We start from the raw sequence: 13,396 nt of genomic DNA, 5'->3' as shown, positions 1-13,396 counted from the left end.
TAAATATCAAATGGTATAAGAAATGTCCTTATGGAAATAAAGTCACAGGTCTGAGAAGAGGAGCCACTTATACTCAGATTTTAATATACTTTAAAATTTCAATTCTTGGCTCTTAGTTTTAGCTATCTTGAAACTTTTTCTAAAAATATTAAACACTTATTAAAAAGAATGACAGACATTATTTTTCTATTGTTGAATGAAGAATATTTTTATATAAATCACTGCTTTTAAAAATTTTCAAATATTGTGCCTAGGACTGGATGGATTAAGACATAGATAGAGACATAGATCAATGGATGGATGGATGTGTGTATATATGTGTATGTACACATATACACACATACACACACACACACACACACACGGCATTATATTACTGAGGAACCACCCAATTCTGAAAATTTTGAAATGATAGACCATGAAAAAAGCAAAATAAGTGTCTGCCTTACTGAAAGTAAGACGACATACATTTTAAGGGACAGAAAAGTATTATCAAAAGTTGAGGGATTTGAGAGAAGTATACATGTTTTTCTTCCCCAGTAGAATTTATTTTATTTAAATTGAAACCTTTTTTCCAGAAATTTAATCTAATGTTCATAGAATTCAAGGATCATTGAATCCAACCATTTCATTTTATAAGTGATGAAACTGAGGCCCTGAGAGGTTAATTACCCACGGTTACTCAGATAGTGATTAGAAGTTTAAAATTATGAACAGAAAATTCATTTTATGGTAACAGAACCTTTGATATAAAGAAGGCATTAGGTAATTGTTGATCCTGTAGCAATAACCTGGAGGTGGTTTTTACCTCCTTTTTTCCATTAGGAAAAGATCTAAAGATGCTGTTAATGCTATAAAAGCAACCTTCATCACAGCAATCTGTGCTAGTTTATATGCTGCTTCTATGTTAGGAGGACAGATTCTTAGTATTGCATTTAAGGCATTTGTAAAGTTGACGAAAGGTAACCTGGAAGCAACCTTTTGAAAGTTCTAGTGAACTTTTATAGTGTGAGTATTCCGTACTTTGAAGACTATCTTAACAGCTGACAGTCTAACTTCATAATATAGGTAAATCAGAGAATGAAATTATTTATATTACTAAAACATTCTCCACTTAATAAAATAATTAGAATGCTTCTATTCAAAAATAATCTCCCCTTAAAACTAAGTTTTTTTGGTGTAAATTTTAAGGACTGCATCTTATGCACAAAATCATTTGTTTAGGGTCCATACATAACTGCATGCCTAGATTGTAAATATAAGGAAAGAGGGAATAAAAAGAACTTAATTGAATTGAATTTAGACTCTGGATTGATTGTTTTTTACAGATGTGACTGTGGACAAGTCACTTAATCTCTTCAGTTTTGATTTTCTCTGCTATAAAGTGAAGGAAATATTTGCAATTTTTACCTCTTTAACAAGATCAGTTAAGATAATGTATGTGAAAATACTTCATAAAGAACCATACAAATCTAAGATTATTAACTGTATTTTTTATAAAGTATCTCTACTATATGAAAGGTACTTTAATTATTTGCTTACTTATTGTAATCAAATTTTAATATAAGGGATTTTTATAATGGCAGTCAGTGGGGGAATGATTGAGTTTAGGAAGATTCACAGTAAGATTTGCCTTTTTTGGAAATTATTTATAAAGCAAAGAAGATTCCTACCCCCACCCCCATATTTACTTATAGATACCTCTGGTACTCAGAAACTTATTTTTCCAGGCTTAACATCAGAGTTGTTAGATGAGGGCTATTAGTAAATTTTTATTCTCTTCCATTCAATCTAAAAATCTTTTAAGCTGTATTTGGAGTCAAAATTTTAAAACATTAAAATAATGCAATATATATAATTTCTCAAAAAAAATGCAGTAATAGAAACCTATCTAAAGTGCTTTTATAGTCAACAAGCACATTGAGTTTTCACAAACAGATTAAAATATTTTTAGAACCAATATACCTACTTTCAATATAGAAGTTAAATGTCATGTATTGGTGTAAACCTGGTAAGGTAACATGAGTGCTCATAAAGCTAACTACTTTTATGCCATCATTAAAGATTAGTCAATTTTGAAATATTACATTTCTTTTATTTCCTTGGCAGAAATGATTTATTAAACTCCAGTTTCTCATCTCTAATGGCCTACTGAACTTAGTTCTCTGACTGTAATAATTTCAAATCCAGAATGCATAAACTTTCCTCACCCCCCTTTTGTATTTATCCTTTTTTTCCTTTGGTACCATTATATTCTTAGTCAACTAGACACCTCTTTTATCATTCCCTGCACCCCTCTCAGAGCCAGTTTCCAAATTCTCTTAATTTTTTTTCCTTCCTTTTTTCTAGTCACCTTTCTAGTCTTTCTTTGACAGTTACCATTCTTGTCTAGGTTTTTATTATATCATACCCAGACGTGGATCATAATTACCCTCTACTTTGCCTTAATACTCTTTGCACTTACTTTCTGATTAATATTCCTAAAACACCATTCACCATATCATTCCCTGACCTCAAACCTTTAAGAACTTTCCATAGAATATAGAAAATCAGATATAAATTCTTAACCTTATAATTAAGACCTGACCCAGTCTAGTTCCATCCTTATTATTTAACACTTCTCTGTACCAGTTGACTCACTAATTATAACCCTAACCCAAACATGAACTTTTTTGTTATCCACTATACCTACATCATTCTCAGGACCTTGAATTCCTTTGCCTTTTTTGCTGAGCTTTTTTGAATCCCTCAAGGAACCACCTCCCTATGAGGGATCCTTTTCTCTCCTTTAATATTTGATCTTGCCAGTCCTTTGGCATTGATCATAATTTAATTTTTTTTCTTATGGACCAGACCTTTGATTCACATGACATAAGAAACCTGGTGAAGAAATTCTTTCCAACTAGATTGGTACCTGCTCACAATTTATACTTTTTAGAGAATTACTGAAAGCAATCAGATATTAAGTGAATTGTCCACAGTCACAGAGCCTAGTACATGTCAGAGATAAGATTTAAACCCAGATCTTCCTGGCTCTAAGGTCAGCTCTATCATTTATCTATTATTTGTTCTTTTTGCCCAACTAAAACTGAAAGATTGTTGAGTCTGCTGATAACTTTTTGCATCCCTGTTATTTTTTTGATGGTTAGTAAATATTTTTTGATCATTCACACAGTATTATTTAAGGAAATAACCTGTTAAATGCTTTAAAAATACTTCCAACATGGGGCAGCTAGGTGGTGCAGTGGATAAAGCACCGGCCCTGGAGTCAGGAGTACCTGGGTTCAAATCTGGTCTCAGACACTTAATAATTACCTAGCTGTGTGGTCTTGAGCAAGCCACTTAACCCCATTTTCCTTGCCAAAAAAAAAAATGCTTCCAATACGTGGGCTAAATTATTAAGCAATCATACAGATTTCTACTAGGCTACCACATAGATTCAATAATTCAGATGCCACTAAAAGCCTTTTTCCTGATATGTTTTGAATTAGAATTATATTTTTGAGCAATATTGACAATATTGAGTAGAGGCAGGGCTGGAATTAGTTAATTGGTAATAGCCAAAAAGATACTATTCTTCAGTTGACTGCTTTGCTCTTTATGTTAATTCTTTCTCTAAGCTATGGAACTTGTTATTAGTTTATTTAGTTATTTAGTTATAAATTGTTTCCATAAAAATGATAGTTTCTTTTTCTAATCCGAGTATAGAGTGTCCCTGTAGTACAGTTTTAATAATCTAAAATTGTACCAGGACTTTTCAATCACTCTTATAAATGAAAAGTCTTAAACTCTTTGCATAAACAAAGATAGAGTTGTTTTTGCTGATTTTTGTTTATCATCAGTTGTCTCTTCTCTGATCCCCTTCCTATGCCACTTAAATATAAGACAGGTTTAAAAAAAATGTCATCTAATCTAACCAAACTGAAAAATAAAGTAGGAAAGGAGTTGTTGATAGAATGTGTCTAGCATGTGTTTCTGCTGGATTCAACACACTTTTCATTTATTGATTTTTAATTTTAATAGATTATCATATCCATTCCTTATAGACTTGAAATTTTTCTAGTAGTATATCTTTAGCTCTTCATTGTAAAGGAAGCAAAATGAAGTATCCCATTGAATAGAATACTAATCTTGGAATCAGATCCACTTTCAGACAAAATTGTATGAGCCTGAGCCAAGTCCCTTGATTTCAGCCAGCCTCAGTTTCCTCATTTGTAAAATGAGAATGATAATAAAGAAATTTTATCTGTATTGTAGAAATTACTTTGCCTAATGAGTTGGACAGATACATAAATTTAGACAGGAGAGTGCATATGACATTCTCAAAACAGAAGCAATATATGATGTGGTAAGGACACTAGACTAGGAATCAGACAACTTCCTAGCTATGTGACATTGCTACTTTTACAATCTTTGGGCTTGCTTCCTCATCTATAAAATGAGAAATACTAATACCTGTCTGGTCTGCCTCATGGGGTTTATTATAAGACTAAAATAAAATAGTTTATTGGAAAGTGTTCTATAAAGTCTAAAATACTGAACGAATGTCGTTGGTAATATGTAAATGCTTACTTTTACAAAAACCTAATAAACCAGAAATATGATAATGTTTTGTTACAATGGAAGTCATATTTATACATTTTAACAATGAAATAGAGTTTTTGGTAGTTTTTCTCAGCTGAAATAATCTATTTAGTAACGCCTTTGAAATAGTTCATATTCTGTACTGAGCCTAAATTATATTTTCCCTATGTCCCTTTCCCTCTAATTTTAGGCTGTAATTTTATATTCTAAGATTGGAAGTGAGAGGCAGCGTGGCATAGTGGATAGAGAGCTGGCCTCCGAGTCAGGAAGACCTGGGTTCAAGTCCCGCCTCTGACACATACTGGCTGTGTGGCAAGTCACTTAACCTCTCAGTGCCCCAGGCAACTCTCTAAGACTGTAAGTTGCAGAGAAGGTGCTGATTTGAATTGGTAGATGAAGTTCCTCATCAAGAGTGTCCTACAAAAATGAAATCACAGGTCCAGTCAGAAAAAAATAATTTGGAAATTTACCTTTATTTGTTTTAAAAATCTGTTATGTTTTTTTGTAGACCTAATGTGTGGTGTAATACAAATACTGGAATTAGACTTAGAAACTTGAGTTACTGCTATGGTATTTTTACTATTACTATTTACTATTACTATTACTATTTTTACTATTATTACTATTACTATTACTACTATCACTACCACTTTTACTACTAACTCACTGTGACCTTGGGCAAGTCACTTAATATTTATGAACCTGGATTTCTTTATCTGTAATTTTAAAGGGTGGTACAAAATTTAAGATCCTGTTATCATTCTTAAAATTTTATGATTCTGTGATATATTTTCTTCATCATTGGTATTCAGCTTTGTTAGGTTCAATAGGGCCATCTGCTGACAGAACTTGGTAGAACTGCTGGAGAATATGAAGTAAATTTAAAATGACCCTGATTTATGCTATAGGATAGTGAAAAGGTTTGTGTAAATTTTAGGAATATTTTCCATTCACTTTGTGAAGTGTTTTATTTTCAAATTCAAGTGATATTCAACTGTCAGTGAAACATAACATGTTATCTTTATCTCTTTGCCCTTAAACTTAACTGTAGTAGTTAATAAACTACTTATATGTTCTAAGATACCAATTTTTAGGATGCTCATTTCTTAATATGAAATGATACTTAATGTGAATTTGAGACAACTTTAAATTTTCTTAAACTAAGGTATATCCATGTACTTTAAATTGCCAACATTCTCATTAAGATATAATCCTGGCTTTGCCAGTTATTATTTTTGTGTTTGTGGGCAAATCATTTAATCTCAATCAGATGCATTTCTTCATCTGTAAAATAAGAAACTTGGATTGCATGACCTTTTCTAAGCTCTTAGTTCATTGTTCTGTGATAGTCAAATTATTTTGTTTTATAAAAAATACTTTTTTTCAAAGAGCCTTTAATAGTTGAACTCCAGATAATCAAGTTCTGTATTTATAAATGTGCTAAGAATTGTATTTTCCTTCAGTTGCCCCTTGCCCACACACATACATACACAACAAATGTAAATAACATCCATCCAATTCTTTCTTGTCCAAATGACATGACATCAGACTTGGAACTATATCCCTCCAGTCACTAGGCATTCACATATAAAAGACATAACCATGGCCATGCTTTTAGCACTGGTGTTAATGACATAAGACCGCTTCAATTCTACTTTGATTAGTTAAATAAAAATTATTTAGCCAGTTAAGGACCATTTATAAAACCAGTACTATGTAATTGAGCTACAACTAAATCAACACTAGCAGTATGGCATGCATGGCATGACATTTTTTCCCCCTCCTAATATAGCATATACAACACTTAAATGTGTAGTCTTTATTTTTAGAGAGTAATAAGTTTTATTTCAAAGAGAGTTCAACAAGTTGAGGATATAGAATTGAAATTGGGGGGGGGGGTCATTTTTATCCCTTTGTCAATTTAGAATAAGCCAGACAGAACATAAGAGTTCTAGGGAAGAACTTGTCATACTCTGCAGGGTATACTGTACAAGAAAACATAAATTTCTGACTTATGTCATTAGTGTGATGTTTATAGGGCTGGAATAGACAGTAGGGGGTTTAAATGATAAGCTCTAGGAGTCTGGGATATGAAATAAATTTCTTTGGTCTCTGCCAGTCTTCTTTCTTGAATGGTAATGTTCTTAACTCTTGAAGAAAATTTCTTATGACTTCTTGTTTCCAGCCCTTACATTTCAATCACTCGTCATTTCTGGATGTAAGCACTTGAAATTCCTACTGTATGAAGCTTAAATTAATTCTTTAAATTGCCTTGTAAGCAGAGAAATTCTTGTTTCTAGAGTAAGAATGAAGTGAAAACTATTTAAAGAGAAGATCAAAAAATCTTGGGTACTAGTTCTTGATTTGTTTAGTATTTTCAGTTCTGTGGCCAAAAACTACATAAATAATACTTGATTCTGTCTCCTCATATGCATTTTATGTTTCCTTATCAAAACAGTTTGAAAAGAAGTGGACTTGGAGACTTCACAAATGTTGCTGTATTTGTGTAGCTTAGGTTTCATGTACTTCTCCTTCCTGTCCTGTATATAACAGAAAGACGTTTTCTGGACAAGCATAATCAACTCTGAGCTTTTCTAGGAAATGGTTAGAGAACTTTCTCTTCAATTTAAAATCACCTTAAGTTGGGAACCTAAACTTATAGGATAAAGTATTCTTCTCTACCCACCCCCTTTAAAGTTAAAATAAATTTGATTCCTAAATCCAAAGGAAATTTGAATCTTGGATCATAGTATCAGTAGAACTAAATAAATAGCAGTGACTAAACTAACTATATTACCTTTAAATTACTGATTATGCTTTGGCTATAATGAATTTTAAAAGAAGTTATATTCTATCCATGAAAAAATAACAAAGAAACTAGTTTTGTGCCTTCCTACTCTTTAGTCGAAATTATGTCTTTATGACTGCATTGGGGAGTGGGAAAGTGTTAAAAGAATCTCAAAGACAGTAAAAATGCCTAAAGTAATCGTGGTTTTTGTATAAATTAAAAAGTATGAATACAACTAGAGATAGTAAGACACTGGCTATAAAGGAAGGAGGGAGATGACATAACCTCAGGTATTAGGGACTTTAGAACACAGAAGGAGGAAAAGTAGCAATGGGGTGTTGGTGGAGAGGAAGCAAATTAATGATCCTTCAGAAAACCCTTCCCTCAGACCACACACCATTTTGCTAAATTCTGTATGACACTAATTAATCATATTTGTATTAACTGCTTCCTAAGACCACCAAAAGTTATGTTTTCAAGTTGGCAGTTTTTCTCTGACTGATTTCCCATCACCAGTGTCATTAGCAGGAAAAGCAAATAAGGAAGGTATAGAGTTTTTTCATCTTCCACAAAACATGCAGGAAGAAGATACAATCAGAGGGATAGAATCAGAGTAGAGTCAAGTCTGTTCCAAGTGATTTTGCAAGTGTCAGGCAAGGCCTAGTTTTTTGGCACCTCTGCAGACTATCTCTGCTCCTAGATAATTTTGTATGTATGAACTAAGTTCTAGGATCTTGTAGTCAATTTCCTGATTTTGCTAGCTTTTTTCCTATGGAAATAACCAACTGAATATTTAGCTTGTGTGTTCCAATTTGGGGGTAGAGGTGGGGATTAACTCAATTATAGAAAATACACAGGGCAAGATATAAATCCCACAATCAGGATAAGATTTCACAGGATAAAGGTTGCAACTATCCTTCTAAAGTTAATCACTAAATTACTATATCCCTTCTCCGTTCATGACAAGGTTATAAAGTGGTATGTAACTGTCCAGGTAGAGAGTAGTACAATGGAAAGAACTATATACTGAGAATAAAGAGATCAAAATCCTACCTGTTTGACCCTGGGCAAGTCACTTTAACTCTCTAAGCCTCAGTTTACTCAGTTACAAAGCAGGGATATTCAGATTGTTGTGAAGAAATAAAAAATGCTTTGCAATACTTAATGTACTCTGTAAATGTCACTTGGTATTATTATTTGATAATTGTTACTGTTGTTGATTACAATAATTTTATTGCTATATTTACAAAGATCTCAAGGTTCCCCTGGTATCTCCTTACATAATTTTTCCCCTAGAGAAGGAAGTAAGAAGCAACACCAGTCTGCCATCCGAACTTATCGGCAATGACTCCCAACAAGGAATTCCCAGAGGTGGGCAACAAGAACCCTAAGTAATACCTTTTGTGAAATTTGCTTAAAACCTTGTTTAATTGCATAAAATTAGATGATTGACCTAGCTTTCATAGCTTTCACTGTGTTAATAATGACCCAGAATAATTCACTTGTAATGATAGGATATTGTTTGGGAATATGAAAATTCTTGATATTTGAATGCCTACCATGTACATGAGGGTCATTATGCTAGCACTGTGGGTCATACAAAAAATTTTGTTCTTAAGAAGCTTTTAATGCCTTTGATGGTGGGGAGAGATAGTCATTATAGAATGCAATAATGAGTAAGTATGACATGTATAGAATAGAAAATAAGAGCAGTACAAAGGAAGAAGGGAATTATGATGTATCTGGGATAGTCAGGGAAGATAATGCATAAGTTAGATTTTGAGGATAAAACAGAGCAGAAAGATGGGTTAGGAGAATATTATAGGTATTGTAAAGAAAAGCAGAAAAAGGCAATTTTTTTAACTATCAGTTTCACAGAATTCCAGATTTTGGAAAGGGATTGCTAATTACTTTCTGTGAAAACCACTTAGATCAGATGATCGCCCAAATTTCTTGCAACTCTAAATCTTTATCTAGTCCAAACAGAGGTCCCTCCACAATATGCCCAACAAGTGGTCATCTGGGTTCTTGAAGATCTCCTGTGATAGGGAATTCACTACCTTTCTAAAGCTTCCTATTATGCTTTTGGACTGTTCTAATTGTTAGGAAGTTTTTCCTTGAATTGAGCTGAGATCTGCCATTTTGCAGCTTGTACCTGTTGTTTCTTCTTCCTTCGAGGGCAAGCAGAATAATTTAATCCTTCTACCTGGTGTCCTTTTAAATACTTGAAGACAATTACTCAATCCTCATAAGTTAGTAGTCTGAACATCCCAAGTTTTTCAACTAGTAACTTGTGTGACTCGGTTTCTAGTACCCTCTTCATTCTGATTTTCTCCTAGGCTTACACAACTGTAAATATCTTTATTAAAAATATGGAGTCCAGAACTGAATGTGGTCTTGACTAAGACAGGGAAAAGATCACGTTAACTTTTTTTTTGGCTGCCATGTCACATTGTTGACTCATTGAGGTTACTAAAATCTCTAAATCATTTTCCAGTGAACTGTTGCTCCCTGGTATTCCCCCATCCTAAACTTGTGTAGTTATGTTTTTTTAACTTAAATATAGGTTAAATTTGAGAGGCAACATGGAATAATGGAAAGAGCACTGGACTTGGAACCAAGAAAGATGAATTTGAATCATGCCTCCAGTACTACCTCTATCATGATGGGCAAGTTACTTAACATCTATGTAAAATAAAGATAATACCTGTATTACCTACCTCACAGGGTTGTTGTGAGGAACAAGTGCATTGCACACAGCAAACTAAAATATATAAATCCCAAATGAGCTTAACAACAGCAGTAATGATTTTCACTTTTGGAACTGTAAAATGGATAAAAATAGATTTGGAAAACATCCTAACAAAAACCTATTTTATAATAAAGAATCATTCCTGTCACAGTTATAGAAAGATGATCTATCTTCATCAAAAAAGGAGATTGTTGATTGCAATTGTCAGAACATGCGGTAAACAGGTTGTAAACTTAAAAAAATACTTCTAGGGGCGGCTAGGTGGCACAGTGGAGTCAGAAGTACCTGAGTTCAAATCTGGCCTCAGACACTTAATAATTACCTAGCCATGTGGCCTTGGGCAAGCCACTTAACCCCATTGCCTTGAAAAAATCTAAAAAAACAAAAAAAAATACTTCTAGAGCAAGCTTTATCAAGCAGGCACAATGCCACTGTCTTTGTCAAATATAAGCTTGAACTTTTGAAACAGCTAGGATCCAAGAATATAATTTAAAGGTCCATGTGAACTAAATAATACCTCAACAAGAAAGCATCAACTAAATGACTGGGTCATGCATATTTGTTTCTAAACATGAAGGGACTTATGATGACAAATAGTGATCACATCACCAGAAATTGCATAAAGATGATCCCTAAGTAGCTTAGATGTATCGATAACTGAAGATTGTTGGAAAACTGCAACAATTCACTTTACCAAAAACCAAATACAAGCTGGTGGTTGAGTTGATATATATTAGCTTATTTTTTTTTATATACTGAAGAAAATAAATCACTTTATTACATATGCAGTCTTAAAATTGAAATTCAATGAATAAACCTGAACTGGAGAATCATCATCATAAAACTATTGCCCATAATTGCTGAGATATATTCTTGATTCATAAAAAATTTAAATAGCAATACATTTAATGTTGTCACCATACTGAATACCCAGTCTCCAACCAAGGTAGAATGAAAATATTTCAAAAGTTATTTAGCCAAAGAATTCAAAACTTTGTGGGAATAGAATCAGATTTATGATGTCTTTTATTCTATTGGAATTGCCTAAAGGATGTGTCTATTGAGCTTTAAGGAACTGAGCTTTTCCCAGTGTTTTATTCACTATACAAGTCTACCTAGTAGTAGTCCACATAATTCTAAATTTAAAAAAAATAATTTTCTGAAACCTATTTTGTCTAAATTTCATTGAAAAAGGTGAGAAAAATGAATATTAGAGTCAGTGATGGAAGAGAGGACCTAGGTTTGAATCCTAATCTTTCCTTACTACTAGTTGTCACCTTGGGCAAGTCACTTGGACTGGATGATCTCAAGGTTTCTTCTAGCTCTAAATTCATGGTCAGTATGATGTTATAAAACTCATCTGAATGTTCCAGGTATCAGGAACATGAACCATGAATCAATCTATGGAGATGGAAAGGAGGGCAGAGGGAGCAGTCCAATTTGTCTGGAATGCTTGAAAGAAAGAGTATAAACTAGGACTGAAAATATTGGGCAGGACCAGATTATTAAGGAACTTGAATACCAGGGAAAGCAGTCACAATTTTACCTGGACAGGAGACAACCATTGTTAAACTTATAAAAGGACATCGATGGAATAAGGTTTCAGAGAATTTAAAAACTAAGGTGGTAAAAAGTTACTCTATTTTCCCTAACCCAAAATTGACCCTTTCTTTTGGTTATAATTCTGATAATGAGTTCATTGGACAAAAATTAAGAATCCTTGCTCTAGAAGTTCAGAATAATAATATTCAAAATTCTTCTGTTGTGCCTTTAGAGAGCTTGGTCATATATTACCTAGTCCAGTTTGAAGATTTCAGGTGTTCTCAATCCCTGTGCATTTTTATTTAACCTTGGCATTTGATATGTAGAGAGGGATGACCAGGGAAGTTGTAGGGAAGATTGATTCTTGTTTTGTATGGGATTTTGTTTTGGGGTTGGGGTTTTTTGGCTGTCAATTGGAGATCTGTTTCCAGTAGTGTTTATCCTGTAATTTGCTATTATAAACCATACTTGGGTCTGAATTAGTGTTTGAGTGTGAATTAGAATTATTATTAGAATTAGAATTATCTCTTACCAATAAAGATTTGTGAGCTTTATATTATATTGTGGTATCTCCTAATTATTGAGACCTTTTCTTTTAGTCTTGTCTATATTTTAAAAATAACTGATAAAATACAATATTGTTGTAAAGCAGTATAACCATTACAGTTGTTTAACTTGTTGATGCTTGTTTTAGTAAAAAAAGAAATAAAATTTCAAATATTTACAATTTTTATTGAAAATGGTTTCAGATTTTGCATTGAAATCTAAATCCTGGTCTTTATGACCATGGTACAAGACTAGGACTCCAGGTAACTCTCTATTATAGAGGAGTTATAAATCTTCATTGGTACAGAGAGTTTCCACACCATGGAGTGGGTACCTTATTCCAATTAAATCACAGAAATATACTCAAGAAGTTCATCTCAGCCATTCATAGGAAAGTATTAACTTTTTTCTACTTGAAATTTTTTTTTTGCTCATCCATCCTTTTGTGAAGAGTAAAATATACAGTTTATATTGGGAATCTTGAGTTGGGGCATTTGGATATTGAAGTGAATATTGGTATGGTAAAGAGAATTTTTTTGTGATAACAAATATTTTGATGTCATTGAAAAAGCATGGTATAATTTACCAAATGCCATGAACTCTAACCCCCGTTCCTGGCTCTCCCTCTCCCGTTTCTGAACCTAAATCACTGCTCATCTTGAGTGCATATCAACTCTTGTGTGTGTCTATGTCTTTGTGTACACAGATGTACCCAGTTTTTGTTATTGCAGAGTTTTTTATCCATTAGATTTGTAATATTAGGCTTGTTTCCAATTGCTGTGGACTTGACTTGGCTTTGAAGTATTCTAGGGCTCTGTGTACAAGTTCACTATCAATAAAGAATCCTTTTGAATTTGCCAGATATGTACTAGTCCTTGTTACTATGTAACAAAATAATAGCTACCTTTATATAGACTTGCAAAATTATGTATAGATATATTATCACATATAGCTATATTTTTTTCAGTATCCTGTTTAATGCCTTGTTTGGAGTGGATCATTGGCGATGGCAGGAAATGAAATAATCTTTGTAGTCAAGTGCTATGGTGTTCTCTTGATTTGGAAATATAAGTTGGAGACACTTTGTTCAGGCAAATTGCTTTCTTAAAAATCTATAAAGAGTAACTGGTAGGATCTTATGTTCTTGACTACATATCACTTTTGTCTACTTCAAAACTTCATTG

The 13,396-nt window shown here is 33.0% G+C and overlaps 1 protein-coding gene across 8 annotated transcripts in view; it reads left to right on the top strand.

Annotated features, from left to right (window-relative positions):
- Nucleotides 1–13,396, top strand: part of KMT2E (lysine methyltransferase 2E (inactive)) — an 89,415-nt gene that overhangs the window by 26,178 nt on the left and 49,841 nt on the right. The window lies entirely within an intron of this gene.

Source organism: Macrotis lagotis, chromosome 7 (assembly GCF_037893015.1).
Source record: "Macrotis lagotis isolate mMagLag1 chromosome 7, bilby.v1.9.chrom.fasta, whole genome shotgun sequence".
Classification (NCBI taxonomy): Eukaryota; Metazoa; Chordata; class Mammalia; order Peramelemorphia; family Peramelidae; genus Macrotis; species Macrotis lagotis.
The sequence above is the reverse complement of the archived record's forward strand: the minus strand, read 5'-3'. Positions and strand labels throughout refer to the sequence as shown.